At 49.8% G+C, this 18,607-nt stretch overlaps 1 protein-coding gene across 1 annotated transcript in view; it reads right to left on the bottom strand.

Annotated features, from left to right (window-relative positions):
- LOC137420791 (cytosolic purine 5'-nucleotidase) overlaps positions 1-18,127 on the bottom strand; it is a 104,234-nt gene extending 86,107 nt beyond the window's left edge. The window contains exon 1 of the mRNA XM_068106163.2: positions 18,109-18,127. The gene's annotated coding sequence lies outside the window, so the exon portion shown is untranslated. The remainder of the gene's footprint in view (positions 1-18,108) is intronic.
- Positions 18,128-18,607: the final 480 nt, after the last annotated feature.

Here is an 18,607-nt window from a genome sequence, read left to right as displayed (position 1 = left end):
ACTGCAACCGTTTTCGCACCCACAACAGATGAGTTCATAGCAGGATTTGGCAGCTTCTGGTAGTGTTGTCCACAGAGGATCGAACTGTCCGTCATTGTCCACCCACCCCCAGTCGCATGGTGATGGGAGATAGCAGTGTGGGACAAGAGACTGTCCCCAACAATGTCCACCCTGGTAAGTTGCTCTCTTCACGTGTTGTACTAGGGCGGCCTGTGTTGGAGGTATTGCTTCAATGGATCGAGATTTCTTTGCAAAGAGTTTCTTTCTTGCCAGATTCACCTCAGAACATGTGCATGTGCGGTCGTACAAAAGCACTACGTATCTCTCCAGGGTTGCCAGTGTATCCTCAGAGATCTCACTTGGTGCAGATGCCAGGTCCAGGAATGCATTGGTCACTTCTGGAAAAGTTTCCCATACTGCCCATGCTGTTTTCTTGCCACGACCTGCAAAGCTCGAGACGGTATCACACCCTGTGATTGCATGGAAGATTGGCAGTGCCTTGGCTTTGTCTGGTCCCAGGGTAGCAGACAGCTCGTGTGCTGCTATGTAGCGGAAGTTCTTTCCGGTTCCAAGCACTAACCAGAGTTCGTCCACTACCTCATTAAGCTCCTGGGCCATCCACACAGCGAGAACCACCACATCTGTGTCCACGGTGCGGATGAGTACTCTGCGGTGTCCAGATTTCATAGCAGCTGCTGCGTGGAGCATCATGCGCGTGTCTGCTTCCTCGTGATTGCACGGGGCCAAAGCGGCTGTGTCTGCACATGGTGGTACAGCAATGACCTGTTGGTGTAAGCATGAACAATACCGTGATGTAAATTAAATGTGAATTCCTTTGGTGTAGGTGGTCACGAATAAAACCTGACATGAATCTGCATAACATTTATTAATTTATTTCAGTACATTATTTCAAGTACATAAATACAGGGCAATTATTATTATTATTATTATTATTATTATTGTTATTTACTTGGCATCAAACACATGAAATCATACAATATGACATTGCACATATAACAGTAGCCTGTTCATGGACACTCCCCCAAGATGCCAGGAAAGAAAAAAGCAATTCAAGAACACTATGGCCAATAGGCCTTTCTTAACAATTTGAGGGAGTGTACCGTGGACAGCTAAAGATTATATATACAATACAAAATATTATTCCGAATAGATAATACAAATCGGGATTATATAATCAAAATTAAATTATATGAAAAGAATACACATATGTGGGTAAGAATTTACTCTACAACAGCATAAATCAATAATACATTGTATAATATGTACTGAAACCACAGAAGATTGTACACACACTCTCAAACACACAAGCAGGCACGCACCCACTCTCACCACCCAGACACATACACACACTTTCACTAACACACACTAACATACATCATGCACATTACCTGTTCACCGTCAGTAGCAATCAGCTGTTTGTCTGGCACATCGATGGACTCCGTGACCTGCTTAGACAGAAAGCTGAAGAGTTCCTCCTTGTTCTCGTCGACACGGAGGAAACTGTGCCAGTTGCCTGGTAGGAGGGCAGAGCCAGTGACACGTCTGCGTATTCCCTTGCCTCTGTTGGTCCTTGCAGTTGCCTTCAGGCTGCCTGACTTTGCATAGCGGTCCCACACTAGATCGAGACGAGATCGATGTTGAAGCTGTGACATAATGTATGGAACGAATACTTTTGTGGCATAGTCAAGAAATGTTTTGGTCTGGCCTGGGCTCAGCATTTGAACTATTACAGCTCCATCGAGGATCACAGAAGATACTTGTGGTGGGTCCGACTTTGTTTCGACAAGCTGTTCTAAGGGCTGCAACAAGTCAGCTTTGGAACCAAAGCGGAGCTGTCCATTTTGCGAGAGTGCTGGCGGATGTGCGCTGTTCTCATGTTTGAAGAACTGCTCGAGACCCCCATCTCTGGTTTGGCATGCGATGTATAGTCTGGAGAAGAGCTCTGAATCACTCTTTGCAGAGGCTACTTGTTGTTTGCTCTTCTGGGCAGCTTTGACCTTGATGGATGAAAACAACGGGAGTTTGTTGCGTTTGATGACATCATTGAGTGGCTTGGATCTGTCTGCCAGACGTTCCTTCTCAAATGAATGGAACTGATCTCTCCCAATCTGTACAGCTGTACGCACAGTATCTACAACAGCTGGGCCCAAGATCTCTAGTGTGCCCAGGACCAGCAAATCTGTGCTTTCTTCTTCAAAGGGGCTGCCCATCTCTTCGATGACTGTTGTCAGTGCACGGACATCTTGGACGAACTTCTTCTGCACACTGTCGGTTTGCTCATGGTGGTGGGTGTGCTCTCCCCTTTGGCGCAGTTGCTGTGAGGTCTCAAATTCTGTGATGACCCGAGCAACTTCGGGGCCAGCCACCATCCACCGTCGAAGGGCACTTGGATTTTCAGTTAGGCCCACTGCCCCGCCATCGCCTTTGACTGTGGCATTGTTTTGTTCATGAGCCTGGTCTAGGGAGATGGCGGAGAAAGCATGCCTAGTCTTCTTGGATGTGAAGTGCCCCGCATGGAACTTGGCAGCAACATCTGGGTGTTTCTCTGCAATGCCAACCATGTCCCTGATGTGGACTGGTAACCAGCGAGCATAGTGGATATGGTCCAATGCAGCGAACCATGCAGCTAGCTCTGGTAGGGTGTCCATGTACAGCGTGAAGTTGGACTCTCTCAGTGAACGTATGTAGAGGAGTATACAGAGCTCCAGGTTAAGTACAGTGGACCAGTATTGAAACTGTGGACATGCCGCTGCTCTCTGGTCACACCATGCCTCGAACTCCAATGGTTCCTCATCTCTTGCAGTTGCTCTTTCGTTGTATATGTCATATGCACGATGCTGCAGTATGTGTAGGGCAGCAACAGTTACTTGGTGGGCGCGTCTTGTACGGCTGACGTGAGCTGCACGCAAGAAGGAGTCTGCTGTGCCAGCTGTTGCTATCTCTGCCTGAACCAATGCCTGTGTCCAACCGCTGTCTTGCAGCCAGTCTCCTGCTGTCTTCAAAGCTGCCATCTCTTTGTGTAGACCACCCAGCATGACCACAAAGAGATCTTCACCATGTGTGTCTGGCCAGTTCCATTGCACCTGCTTGGCGATCGCATAAAGTGGTTGGTCCAGTGTGACGACGGGTATCTGTCCAGGGTTTAGCTCATTGATCGCTGCTTTCACGACATCCATGGCATGGCGGATCATTGGCACTGAGTGGGCTTGGTCATGGAAGAGGGGAAGCAAGGCAGTGGGTGTGACTGTGATACTAGTATCCTTGGCCGATTGGTTCTCTGCGTGATGTGCAGCCCAAGAAATGTTTCCTGGATTCTGTGTGTCACCACTGTCACATGCATCCTTCACAGTCTGGAGCCACCTCTTCTCTTTATCCAGTTCAGCTTGTGCAGGATTCCTCTGCAGCGACGCCTGGGTTCCAGCTGGTACAGGGTGGCTTTTGGCAAGTGAACTAACTGGTTGTACATCTGTGTAATACCGTGGAAGGTCCTCCACAGTCTTGACATTTGAGACACCCCCGATGATGACAATACCTCGGTCTGTGCCTTGATTGTCATAGTCTGGATGTTGTATCAATGAAATACCAGTTCCGTGGAAGGAGTCGTGTGCTGTCGTGGAACTGGGATTGTGGTCTATATTATCCACAGCTGATGTGGTGAACACTCCACCGCGGAGCTTTGGGGGACAGACCACCTTCTCCGCCCGAAAGCGCTGACAGACCCCGTTCCCCAGCTCTGCAGAGATCCGTAGCACTCTATCATAGGCAATGCTGATCCCTAGTCCAGATAATGTGTCAACCAGTTCCCTCTTTCTCGTATGGGCTTGAAGCATCAAGCCAAGATATATTGGCAAAGGAGTCTCTTGACTAATGCTGTGTCGTACGTCTGTGCCTGCACCTCTCCTCTCATGCTTCACACTGTTGTATTTGAGAAGTTGAGCTATTGTCACAGACGCCGATGCCGATGACTGACATGCCTGATCTTTGATGCCTGCGCCCTCTAAAATCATGGAGACCATTGTCAGCAGCAGTTATGGCACAGACTCTTCTTGACATTTGTTTGAGAAGGACCCATTGAAAGGCTGAGATGACTGGAACATATCCTTCCTTATAATCCCTGCAGCTCGTGCCAGGTGCACAACATCACTGTCAATATCATGTTGACATGCCTTGGCTAATGCACTGCCAATGTCTTCCTGAAACACCAGCAGGACATCTCTTCCCTGCCTGTGCTCCTGCAGATCAGGGAAGTGTGCCAGGATACGCTCCTTGAGTCTGGTTGTATGGACTCGTGTTTCCAGCACAACTCCGAACTGTTCCATTCTCATTGTGTAGAGCTTGGTGAGGTCTGCCATCTTGAATACAGGAGCAGTGTCTTCTTCGTTAGCAGTTTCCTCTATGTATGTTACCAGTTCAGCAAGGACTATTGCTGAAATGACATCTACCGTGCTCTGGCTTTGCTCAGCAAGCTTTTTTGCTGCCCTCACGCGGTTGTATAGGGATGTCAAACATTTCTTATGGTACTTGGCCTCTCTTGCGACCATGTCCCCAGCACTCAGTTGGGCTAACAAAGTGGTATCCTGAAGAAACTCTGCAGCCTTGCGAACGTGTTTATCTAGTTCCAATGTCGCTGCTTGATGAAACTCCAAACCAAGCTCTTGCTGGCAGAAGAAGCACAAATTGTCGCATATGCTATCAACACAAGCTGCCTGAGACCTAGTAAGCTTGTACTTATCTGTGATTGTACTGGGGATAGGGCTTCCCTCTGGATGACTTCTCTTCTGTACCCGCTGTAGCTTGGTAGTGTTATATTTCACCCTGCATGACTTGTGCCACTTGGCTTGGTGGGCAGCTAGAGTGGCAGCTATCCCTTGGCCTTCATCCAGTCGTTGCAAGTCCACGTCTTGTGGCAGCTTGCCTAGTTTATTGAATGCTGATAGATTGTCTTCAAGTGTCTTGTATCCAGCACCTGCATCAGTTCTTTTCGTGACAGCAGGACACTGTAGGGACTCTCCTATATCAACTTGACACAGAACACAGAGTTCCCAGTCCAGTGGCGTCTTTGGCGTTGAAGTTACATGCTTGGTAACATGAACTAACTTGAACTGCTTCGACATGATTGAAACCTGGATGGAGCAAACAAACAAAAAAGTCGTTTAATTAGGGGTTAATCAACGGACCAGCATGTTTTATCTACAGGACAATACACGACCCCCCCTGAAATTTGACACCAAATTACCTCTTTTAGGGGTATTTTTGGCCGAAATTTTCAAATTTTTCACTCCCCAGACCCCTAGATGTTCCCTTGAGCTCAGAATCGCCGCTGTAATGTGTCTACTGATGTTAGAAAAGATATAGGGTGAATGGGGCAATAATTGTGCCTGTAGGATTTGTTTCCGCCACCCCCCCTAAGGGTTACAGATTTTTAAAGCCGCCATTTTGAAAACCAATATGGCGGCGACCTTGGGTGAATTTCAAAGTGGTTCCATATCTGAAAATGTTCTAAATATAACATTCTATCATTGTGCCAAATTTGGTGCTTCCATCACAAAATGCACAATTCTTCTTAAATTTTTGCTATGCCGCTGCACTATAAGCTTGAAAGTACATTATGAGCATTGTAGTCTCGGAATAATTTGGCGAGAGTCGCGAATGTTACTCCTGATTCACATATTGCTTTAATCGAGAAATTATTAGTAAAGGTTCCAGTGTTGTGTTAAATATGGCCTGCTACCATTTATATCTGAACCTATAACTCAGGTTCCGTATGCATTTGTCCATTCTGTACTTATATTTTAATTTTTGTGACCCATCATTGTGTTTTTCGTCTTTGCTGTGGTTATCAATATCCTTCAGAGCTGCTATCCAAGACGGCTGCCCTTGAAATTACGCATATGGAACTTACTTGCAGCCACTGTGGTCACATTCGGGGTCTTTGGGGTCTTCAGGGTCTTTTGGGTCTTCAGGATCTTTTGGGTCTTCGGGGTGTTTTGGGTCTTCGGGGTCTTTTGAGGATACAAAAGAACCTGAAAGAAATGGCCCCTAACACCCAAAAGACCCCCAAGACCCTGAAGACCCAAAACACCATGAAGACCCAAAAGACCCCGAAGACCCAAAACACCCCAAAGACCCAAAACACCCCGAAGACCCAGAAGACCCAAAAGACCCTGAAGACCCAAAATACCCTGAAGACCCAAAAGACGAATTCTCACAAGTTCTGCAGTATATAAATCAGAACCAAGCCTCAGGTCCAGATAGGATTCCTCCTCACATTAATTAGAGAATTTGCATGTGAACTTTCAGGTCCAATCTATATAAATAATTTAAAGTGTTTGTGTGTTTGTTTGTACGATATTCTTTCATGGCTGAACTTTAGCACCTAGAGGCCCCTCATTTTGGTTGAAGGTACTTCAGCATCTGGGTAAGGTTTTATGCTACCACACCTTGGCCTTGCCATTCGTTTTGAGGCCAACAGAGGCTGCTATAGCGTGTATATTGGGATGTGGGGTCAGGCAATGCTGCCACCGGCCCACATACAAAAGGTAATCACCATGAGGCCAATAACTTCATAGCTTTTCAATGTCCAACACGTCCTGAAACCACCAGCAGGAAAACAAGTATGGAACAAATTGAGACCAGTGTTTTGAACTGATCACTTTTTAAAGGTGGCAGAGAATTTTGTAGCAAAATGGTTGTTAAGTGATATCTACTGTATATAACAAAGCAGTACTCTTTGTCTGTCTGTCTGTCCATCCCTGACCTACTCCCTCAGTTTTGGGACTAACCCTGCAAAACTTTCTTTGGAACCTTTTGGGGTCCCAACGGGTGTTCTAAGGTTGGTGGTGGAAGGTTTCATAAATTTCTCAGTACAATTAGGATTTTGAGTTTACCCCCAATCGAAGCTGCTCTCTTTCTCTGCATATGTAAACACATTCAGGGATTTGGCAATCGCAGTTTCGCCATGTACTGCATGTGGAAACATTCGCTGGTATGGTAATACCTCAATACAATTGTGATTTTGAGTTTCCACCTGAATGACGCTGCTTTTCTCCATTCTGAGGTGGTTTGGAGGTTTCATAAATTTCTCAATACAATCATTATTTTGAGTTTCCACCCATACAAAGCTGCTCTCTCTCCGCAGTAAACGCATTCACGGATTCACAAATACTAGTTTAGCCATTTACCGCATGTAGAATCCCACCTGTGCGTTGCACGGGTGCCTCACTAGTGAGGGATAAAATTGACAGGCGTCAGTATAGTAACAGGTCTGGCAACTCAACCTGTCATTACCTCATTAAATTTATGAATAATTTGTACGAGCATGCTAACAAACCATTACGTCACAGCTCAGTGATGGTAACTGATTTCTCTAAAGCTTTCATTTTGATTGATCATAATATAGTAGTGAATAAATTCATAGATCTGAATGTCAGGCCGGCTCTAATCCCTTGAATCTGGAGTGTATTGAACAAAATAACTCAGTGTACAATACAAGGGTATCTTGTTAAGCAGTAAGATCCTTATGTGTCGTGTACCTCAAGGTACATACCAAGTTAGGCCTCCTATGCTTTCTGGTTCAGATCAATAATGCAATGGTTCAAGTGGAACAGGTGGCAAACCCATTTTGGTTCTTAAGTATCTTACTACAATTCACCAAATGTCCGTCTGTCTGTTCGAAGGTACCGTAAAAAGTGCTGAACCGATCGCAAAGATATTTTGGGTGGGTAATCCTGGGACCCCTGGGAGTAAAATAGGCTAATTAGTTTTCCCAATTTCAGCTTTGGTCTCCAGCATTCTCAGGTTTGGACTCCCGCATAACATTCGCGTCCGCATAACGTTCATTGTGACGATGTTCTCATTGTGACGATGTTGTGACAATGTATGTGTTCACGGTAGTGTTTGACGTGATGGTGTGAACGTAATTTTGTAATGTTTTTCGTTTCGTAATCCTTTAATGAACGTTTAATGTTTAATGAACGTTTAATGCCCTTCGATGTCCGGGGCCGCACGTGCGCTACACTGGACGGGCCAGCGTGTACCTTGCCCTTCGCCGTCATGCTCGGGTAAACCGCTGAGCCCCATCCGTGATGGGGACTGGGGCTAGAGACAGTGTCCCATGAACGAGGAATTCCCAGTAAGCACGAGTCATCAGCTCGCATTGATGAAGTCCCTGCCATTTGTACACACTGCCCGTCGCCGCACAAACATCACAATGAAACACAATCACAATTCACATATTCGTGCAATCCGTAATTTCGTAATGTTTTTCGTTTCGTAATCCTTTAATGAACGTTTAATGTTTAATGAACGTTTAATGCCCTTCGATGTCCGGGGCCGCACACGCGCTACACTGGACGAGCCAGTGTGTACCTTGCCCTTCGCCGTCAGGCTCCGGTAAACCGCTGAGCCCCATCCACGATGGGGATTGGGGCTTGAGACAGTGTCCCACGAACGAAGAATTCCCAGTAAGCGCGAGTCATCAGCTCACATTGATTAAGTCCCTGCCCTTTGTACACACCGCCCATCGCCGCACAAACATCACAATCAAACACAATCACAATTCACATATTCGTGCAATTCGAATAAATACGAATAAATAAATTCGAATTCGAATATTTTCGTCACAATGAAAACATCGTCACAAACGGGTACTGGAGACAATGTGACAAACGTCACAAACGGGTACAATATTGGAGAGGCCATTGCCTTTTCATTTCGGCTTCTCAATTGAAGCCCCGCCCGTATGGCGGGTACCGTTGCTCGTGTAGATGATATGACAATAGTTGAAAACACAAGGGGCAGGCAACCGGTAACGGCTACACAAGATGTCCTTAATGACTTTCAAATTGAAGTGGAACTTAGACATTCAGAATGTTCTGTCCAGAGCAAAAGGTAAACTGTACATGTTGAAACTGCTTAAAAAGTTAAATCTGTCTTGTGAAGATTTGATGATCAGATACAAAGGCTATGTGACATCTCTCCTAAAGTATGCTGTACCAATCTGAAATGCTAGCTTGACCGAATCTCAGATCAACGAGTTGGAGAGAATTCAGAAGAGATACCTAAGAATAATCTTGGGTCTATCTTATCAGTATTATGATCAGCCCCAGCATGTCTGCAGGGTACAAACTCTGAAGCAACAACAGACTGGAAATTTGGGAAACAAATGGTAAAAAAAAAAATTCGAGTTCAGACAGCGGTTGCCCAATTATACGATGAGACACACTACGCTCTAAGAAATGCACTCAAAATCTCCCAGATCTTCTGTAGAACAATCAGGTGTAAAAATAGTGCAATTCCTTATTCTGTTAGGATTTCGAATGAAATCAATGAAAATGCTTGGCTGTTTTTATCTTGAGCTTATAAAAATGTACACACAATTGAGTTTTTAACTACTATGTACTTTATGGGCAAGATATATCTTGTTCTTATTCCAAAGTTAACTTGCTTCAAGTGTTTCATGTTTGAAATAAACAATGAAATGAGGAAGGCCAATAAATCTGGTGCTCAAGGGGAGATATGAAACGTACCGTATTCTTCAGCATACAAGTCAATACTTCCCAACCCTCCCCCACCCCGCAATCTCTGTCTGTGAGGATCGGATAACCCCTGTGTGTGTTCCCGATCAGGTAAGACCTCAAACCTTCTCGCGCGTGTCACTACCACCAAATTGGGTATACGCCTCAGAGTTAAAGTTTGTTTTGGCCATTCATCCTCTTGGGGTCTTAACCCCGGGGACGCAACAATACTATTGGATGAAAATTTCATTTCACTCAAATAGCTTATGGGGCCTGAGACATTGACAAACCTGTTCCTTTGTCATTATTTTCAAAAGGCTTCTCATTCTTTACTTATTTAATTATTTGGTTAACTATTTACATTACTGGAAACAGCACCTGAAGGTAGTGCATCTTGTTAGATGCTGTAATTCAATCCATTTGCTCAGAATAACTTGATGACACATGATTGTGATTGCAACATCGCATCAGCCAATCCGATAAAGAATTTCCCTCGGGTTGGGAAAAGAGATCAGTTGGTAGTTTTCATTGGAAAGGATCTGAAGACATCAGTTGAGGCCATTTTGCAACATTACACTTACTTTTTATACGAAGTTGAAGATTCATGGAAGAGCTGAACAATGAATGGTATGGGGATGGATGTGGTGAACACACATGCTAATACCATCAATAAGCTAGAGGAGATTGGCTGCTGTAATGTAATATAATGACATTAAACCGATACATCAAGATTCAAAACATTGCAATTTTACCTCCACCACCGAAGGTGGATGGAGGTTATGTTGTCACCCGTCTGTCTGTCTGTTCGTCTGTGAACAAGATATCTCAAAAAGTTGTTGATGGATTCGGGGGAAATTTGGCAGAAAGGAAGTGTATGTGACAAGGACGAAATGATTAGATTTTGGTGAAGAAGCGGATTCGGATCCAGCTAGTATAATTTTTTAAGTGATTCTTCACCATTGAGTGATCGGGCCAAAAACGACACATAGCAGGATATCTCAAAAAGTTGTGGACAGATTAAGACGAAACTTGGTGAAGAGGTTGTATGTGTGACAAGGACGAATCGAATAAATTTTGGGGAAGATCTGAATATTGATTTGGATACGATAATTTTTTAATTTGTAAGTGATTCTTCACCATTGGGAGATAAAGCTAAAACCGATACATAGCACGATATCTCAAAAGGTTATGGACGGATTTGGACGAAACTTGGTGGAGAGGTTGTGTGTGTGACAAGGAAGAATCGATTCAATTTTGGTGAAGATCTGGATATGGATTCGGATGCGAGAGTTATTTAATTTTTAAGTGATTCTTCACCATTGAAGGTGAAGTGAAGTGAAGTGAAATTTTGGTGAAGATCTGGATCGATCTAGAACAGGAGTATGTGCCATGTGGCAAAGTATGGAAAAGAAGGGACATTCCATACCTTGTAGAAAATGCCAAACAATAGAAAAGAAGGGACATAATGTGGCGGACACAAAAGCCCACTGGCGTGGTGACATCATTCCACGCACCAAGTGGGCGGTGGCCACGCCCGAGGGGTAGGCGTGGCCTCATGATATACACCGGGCGACCAGCCCGGAGGAGTTCAGTGTTACAGTGTAGTCTTACAATAAAGACGTTTATATGTTACCGCTTGTCCGCTTCCTCCTTGCTCACAAGCAGCGCGCGTAACGCCGTGCTTTACTGGTGACCCTCGACGTTGGATCTACCGTAGCGATCCTTCCGAACACGACGCCATTGCAATGGCCAACGACAAGGCAATGGCGATTAAACTTCCCGAATTTTGGGAGGCCCAGGCCGAAGTCTGGTTCGTTCAAGCCGAAGCCCAATTTCAGCTTCGGCGCCTCACCAACGACGACCTGCGCTACTGCCATGTCGTCGCCTCCCTCGGGCCCGGCACGGCCGCTCGAGTTGTGTCCGTCCTTCGCCACCCACCGGACGGCCACAAGTACGAGGCACTCAAGCGGCTACTCCTAGCCACGTTCGGCCTCACGGACGACGCACGGGCCGATCGCCTCCTGGATCTCCCCGACCTCGGTGAGACGCGCCCGTCGGTCCGAATGGACCATATGCTGTCACTGTTGGGCGACGAAGCCCCCGGTTCGCTATTCCGGGCGCTTTTCCGTCGCCAACTTCCAGCGCAGGTTCGCCTCGCGTTGGCCGGGACCGGGCTAACGGAACCCCGAGCATTGGCGGCCGAGGCGGACAAGTACTTCGCCGCTTCGGACACGCGGGCGAGCGTTGGCGTGGCCGTCACGGCCTTAGACGCTGATGTTCCACAGCATCATCTTCTACAGCACGCTGATGTTCCACAGCATCATCTTCTACAGCACGCTGATGTTCCACAGCATCATCTTCTACAGCACGCTGATGTTCCACAGCATCATCTTCTACAGCACGCTGTGGTTCAGCAGCATGCTGATACGCACCTCGTGAACGCCGCCACGCCCCGCCCACCGCCGCGGCGAAAACCGCCACCGCGGGGAAACCCGTCGACTCCACCGGCCTGGCGGAGCCAGCCGCGCTCCTCCAGCTCCACCACCTGGTGCTGGTTCCACGCCAAGTTCGGCCACGAAGCTCGGCGGTGTCATCCGCCGTGCTCCTTCAACGGGTCGGGAAACGCCCGGGCCGGCGCTCAATTGTGGCGATGAGCGCCGGCCGTTCGAGCAGCCTGCTGTTCATAATGGACACCTTCTCCGGGCGCCGTTACCTGTGCGACACGGGAGCACAGGTGAGTGTCATTCCCGCCGGCACGTCAGACAAGCACGCCGCGGGTGGGGGCCCCGCGCTGCTTGCCGCGAACGGGACGCCCATCCGTACGTACGGAAAACGCTGCCTCTCTCTGCGGTTTGGAGGGCAGGTTTTCCGATGGACGTTCGTCACCGCCGACGTGCCCATGGCACTGCTTGGCGCGGACTTCCTGTGCGCTAATGGGCTCCTGGTCGACGTCAAGCGCAGACGGCTTGTCCAGGCCGAGACGTTCAGCTCGCTCGCATGTGCGTTGCCCAGCTCAACGAGCGGCTTGCCAAGCGGCTTGCCGAACGATTCGGTTCCGGCCACGTTGGTCTGTACGCTTCCGGCAGTGGACGCATTCACCCGCCTCCTCGCCGGCTTCCCGGCCCTCACGCGGCCCACCTTCTCGGCGGGGGCCGTCAAGCATGGGGTGGCCCATCACATCCCCACCGTCGGGCCACCGGTCTACGCCCGGCCACGCCGCCTCGAGCCGACGAAGCTGGCGGTGGCAAAAGCGGAGTTCGCTACCCTGGAGCGACTCGGCATCGTTCGGCGCTCAGAGAGCGCTTGGGCGTCGCCGCTGCACATCGTGCCGAAGCCCGGCGGGGGATGGCGACCGTGCGGGGACTATCGCCGTCTCAATGACGCCACGACTCCCGACCGCTACCCCGTCCCCCACATTCAGGACTTTTCCGCCCGTTTGGCGGGCAGGTCCTTCTTCTCGAAGGTGGACCTCATACGCGGCTACCATCAGGTCCCCGTCAGGCCGTAGGACGTCCCGAAGACGGCGGTCATCACGCCATTCGGACTCTTCGAGTTCCTGCGCATGCCCTTCGGTCTGAAGAATGCGGCTCAGGCGTTCCAGCGACTGATGGACAGCGTCCTGCGCGACTTGGATTTTGTCTACGTCTACCTGGACGATATCCTCGTCGCCAGCGCGTCCCGCGAAGAGCACCTACGCCACCTCCGCACGCTCTTCGAACGCCTGGGCCAGCATGGCCTGATTGTGAACCCCGCAAAGTGCCGGTTCGGCGCCGCCACAATCGATTTTCTGGGGCACCGTGTCACCAGGCACGGAGCCGTCCCCCTGCCGGCCAAGGTGGAGGCGGTGAAGGGGTTTCCGCGCCCCCGCACGATCAGAGGGCTGCAGGAGTTCCTGGGCATGGTGAACTTTTACCATCGGTTCCTGCCCCGTATCGCCCAGCTCCTGCGCCCCCTGCACGAAGCTCTCCGAGGTAAGCCGGGCAAAGGCGACGTTACCTGGACCGAGCAGATGGACACGGCGTTCACGGGCGCGAAGCTCGCCTTGGCTAACGCCACCATGCTCGCGCACCCGGCGCCCAATGCACCGATCGCCCTCACCACCGATGCCTCGGACTACGCGGTGGGCGCGGTGCACGAGCAATGGGTGTGTGGAGCTTGGCAACCGCTGGCGTTCTTTAGCCGGCAGCTTCGCCCGCCCGAACGCCGTTACAGTACCTTCGACCGCGAGTTGCTCGGACTTCACTTGGCGGTCAGGCACTTCCGCCATCTGCTCGAGGGCCGGGCGTTCACTGCCTTCGTCGACCACAAGCCGCTGATCTTCGCGATGGGCAAGGTCACCGAGCCGTGGTCGGCCCGGCAGCAGCGTCACCTCTCGGCCGTGTCCGAGTACACGACGGACATCCAGCACGTCGCGGGGAAGGACAACCCGGTTGCGGATTGCCTTTCCCGGGCCGTCGCCCATGCAGTCCACCTCGGCATCGACTATGCCCGGATGGCAGCGGACCAGGCCGCTGACCCCGACGTCCAGGCCTTGCGGACCGCCGTCACGGGCCTCCGCGTCACCGAGGTGCCGTTCGACGGCGCGGGCGCGGCCCTCTTGTGCGATGTCTCCCTCGGGCGTCCTCGCCCCATTGTGCCCGCGGGCTGGCAGCGCCAGGTGTTTGACACCATCCACGGCCTGTCCCACCCGGGCGCGAGGGCCTCCCAAAGGCTGATCGCCGACAAGTTCGTCTGGCATGGCCTCCGGAAGGCCGTCCGCGGCTGGGCCAGGACATGCCTCGCGTGCCAGCGCGCCAAGGTGCACCGGCACACCCAGGCCCCGTTGGCCCCGTTCACGGTGCCGGAACGCCGGTTTGACCACGTCCACGTGGACCTGGTGGGACCTCTGCCCCCCTCGTGGGGTTTCACCCACGTCCTCACCATGGTGGACCGCACCACCCGGTGGCCGGAGGCCGTGCCCTTGGCGTCGACAACGGCGGCCGATGTCTCGCAGGCTTTCATCGCCACCTGGGTCGCCCGGTTCGGCGCCCCCTCAGACATCTCATCCGACCGCGGCCCCCAGTTCACCTCGGAGCTCTGGGGGGCGGTTGCGCAGGGGCTCGGGGTCCGGCTGCACCGAACCACGGCCTACCACCCCCAGGCTAACGGCCTGTGTGAGCGATTTCACCGCTCATTGAAGGCCGCGCTCCGGGCCACCCTCCGCGACGGCGGCTGGGTCGACAGGCTCCCCTGGGTCCTGCTGGGCCTCCGGACGGCGCCCAAGGAGGACCTGCGCGCATCCGCGGCGGAGTTGGTCTTCGGGCAACCGCTGCGGGTGCCGGGCGAGTTCCTCCCCGACTCCACGGCACCATGGTCCGCGGCACAGCAGCGCTCCGCTCTGCAAGAGACCGCCCAGAGGTTCGCCCCAGTGCCAACGGCATGCCACGGGCACCCACCGACGCACGTCGCCCCGGAGCTTCGCACGGCGGAGTACGTCTTCGTCCGCCACGATGCCCATCGGACACCACTGCGGCCCCCGTACGACGGGCCTTTCCGCGTGCTGGAGACCGGGGCGAAGCACTTCACCCTGGACATCGGCGGTACTCCTGACCGCGTTTCGGTAGACCGCCTCAAGCCGGCCCACCTCGATGTGGACCATCCACCGCCAGTGGCCCGACCCCCACGTCGGGGCCGCCCTCCTGCGGGCAGACCCCCGGCACCGCCCAGCCCCGCCGCCACGGCGCCCCCCGGTCCTGCACCCATCCCAGGGGCAGCCAGGGGCATCCCACCTGGTATCCCTGCACCCCGGACGCCGCCGATCGCCAGGGGGCGCTTCGGCCGGGTCATTCGACTGCCCCACAAACTGGCCCTCCAGGTGCGCGGGATTTCTGGGGGGGCGCGTGTGGCGGACACAAAAGCCCACTGGCGTGGTGACATCATTCCACGCACCAAGTGGGCGGTGGCCACGCCCGAGGGGTAGGCGTGGCCTCATGATATACACCGGGCGACCAGCCCCGGAGGAGTTCAGTGTTACAGTGTAGTCTTACAATAAAGACGTTTATATGTTACCGCTTGTCCGCTTCCTCCTTGCTCACAAGCAGCGCGCGTAACGCCGCGCTTTAATAAAACATTTTTTTGTGTGCATGCTGGGCTACCCTTGTATTTTTAGGATGAACCAAATAATGATCTAGAAAACTTCATATAACGGTGTGCCCTACATCTGGCAAATAAAATACATTTACTTCTTCATGCAGCTGTATGAATCAAATTGGCGCCCCTTTATCTGATCACAATTGGCGCCCCTTTACCTTTAAAAATCCGATCGTATAAAGTTTTGTTGCAATTAGCCTTGGGAATTCAAAGCAGAAAGGTCACAAACAAACAGTAAAACAACTCACGTCATCGTGAGATGGTTGTTGAAGGTTTACATGTTGGCATGTGGCAGTTTTGGAGATGGCGGCATGTGGGTTTCAGGCACACTTTGCACAGTCGTGGCCAAAAATATTGGCACCCTTGCACTTTTCTCAAATAAATGACAATTTTCTCTAAAAAATAAGTTGAAATTGACAAAAGTATTTGGTCTCCACAATTCTTTATTTCACTGTTTTTACACAACCTTTGTTTTTGATTCAGAACTTAATATATCCTTTTAAATCAGAAAATAAAAAGAAATGGCATTGACAAAATATTATTAACACCCTGGACTTAATATTTGGTAGCACAGCCTTTGGACAAAATAACTACAGTCAAGCGCTTCCTATAGCCATGAATGAGCTTCCTACACCTCTCTACTGGCAGTTTGGCCCACTCTTCTTGTGCAAACTGCTCCAGTTCTCCCAGAATTGAAGGGTGCCTTCTCCCAACTGCTGTTTTCAGATGTCCCCACAGGTGTTCAATGGGATTTAGATCTGGACTCATTGCTGGCCACTTCAGAACAGTCCAGCGTTTTGTCTTGAACCATTCCTGGGTAGTTTTTGAAGTGTGCTTGGGGTCATTGTCCTGCTGCAAGACCCATGACCTTCGACGGAGACCCATCTTTCTGTCACTGTGCTGAACATTGTGCTCCAAAATACCTTGGTAATCTCCTGATTTCATGATGCCATGCACACATTCAAGGCACCCAGTGCCAGAGGCAGCACAACCCCAAAACATCACTGAACCTCCTCCATGACTGTAGTGAAGGTGTTCTTTTCTTTGAAGGCTTCGTTTTGTTTTCTGTAAACATAGAGATGATGTGCTTTACCAAAAAGCTCAAATTTGGTCTCATCTTTCCACAGGACATTCTCCCAGAAGGATTTTGGCTTGTTCAGGTGTGTTTTAGCAAACTCCAATTGGGCTTTCTTTTGTCTCTCTCTCAGCTGTGGAGTCCTCCTGGGTCTCTTACCATAGAACCCCCTTTCATGAGTTGGCGACGGATGGTGCGAGTTGAAACTGTCATACCTTGTAGCGGAAGGTCAGCTTGAATCTGTTTGGCAGATGATCAAGGTGTTTTCTCCACCATTAGAACAATCCTCAGCTGCAATCTTCGATCAAGTATTTCTCTTGTGGCCACGTCCAGGGAGGTTGGCTGCAGTACCATGAGCCTTAAACTTCCTGATAACATTGTGTTCGGTGGACACAGGAACATCAAGGTCTCTGGAGATGGACTTGTAGTAGCCTTGATATTGTCCATGCTTGGCTACAATCTTGTGTCTGACCTCCTCAGACAATTATCTGGTTTTATTTATTTTCTCCATGCTCATTGCGGTACACACAGTGACACAAAACAGCAGAATGACTTCTTTTCTCCAATCAAACCGGTTGAGTGAGTGATTTTTATATTGCAGGCACCTGCAACTCACCATAGGTGAGTTCAATTCCAAAGTAAAAAAGAATCACCTGCTGGAAATCTAATTATTTCTAACTTCTAAAAGGTGCCAATTATATTGTTGCAGCCATTTTAGAATTTCCGTGTGGATTAAGCTAAGATTTAGTGATTTTTTCAGCTTTTTTTTTTTGTTCCACTGCAAACCAAAGATATACATATGTGGATACCAACATGGTTTTTAATTTCAACAATTTTCTGGAAGAAATGGTGCATTATTTGAAAAAAGTGCAAGGGTGCCAATATTTTTGGCCAAGACTGTATGTATGGATCCACCCTAATTTATAATGATGCCCCACGCTTGCTCTAACATCTCCCAATATCGTAATTGTATGTATGGATTCAGCCCTTCTGACTTGTATCATTGAATGCGTGGCTGATCTGACTTTAATGTAATATATTTGTCTAATTCGTACGACTTGTAATTTTCAATCGAGAGCCAATGGAAACTTATAATGGCCTATTGTTAAAAACGCGCCCATTGTCCAGATCACCCGGCTTTGATCATCATGACTTAATTAAATGAGATACTTTATTTGTAATCTGTTTTGTCTGATGTGAAAATGAATAGAGCAACAAAGACCTCTCAGAAGTAACGAGGCTTTAATGCAATCGACCTGGTGCATCTACAAATAAAACATCATAAGCATTTCATTCGTCAACAAGATACCAGGAATACATGGTAATACATTTGAATGAAGCAACTACCATTAAACAGCAAAAGCTCACCAAGCTCTCTCATAGAGTCATGACATCGTGTGATCTCCCATCATCCTCCCAGCATACTACATCTCTCGAAGCAGATTACATATGCATCACGCCCCTCACCACGGGGACTGCCCTCCTCAGCTAGGGTATGTGTATTAAGCCAAACACTCGCATTAAGTAGACTTTTCATCACATTCTCCCTGTCTTAAGAATACCACCAATAGGAGTAGTCGTAACCCAAGCGGGTCGGTGGTTGACACAGCCGTCCGCCGCGAGTGCAATAAACTCGGTCAGTCCCGTAGGCCCCAGAGCTAGGCATAGACCGTTCCTCATCACCCGGCGATCCCCTATCAGAACCGGGCGATCCCGCAACCGGAGGCAAGGGAGACATGTCTTTGTACGGTGACGCTGCTGGAGGCAAGGGAGACATGACTTCATACGACGATGCAGCGTCATCCCCCATAGCCGCGGAGGGACCTGAGTCGGGCGTGATGGGGGTCATCGAATCAGCTTCTCTTTC

The sequence above is a fragment of the Myxine glutinosa genome, chromosome 2 (assembly GCF_964187855.1).
Source record: "Myxine glutinosa chromosome 2, kmMyxGlut1.1, whole genome shotgun sequence".
In the NCBI taxonomy this organism is placed as follows: Eukaryota; Metazoa; Chordata; class Myxini; order Myxiniformes; family Myxinidae; genus Myxine; species Myxine glutinosa.
The sequence above is the reverse complement of the archived record's forward strand: the minus strand, read 5'-3'. Positions and strand labels throughout refer to the sequence as shown.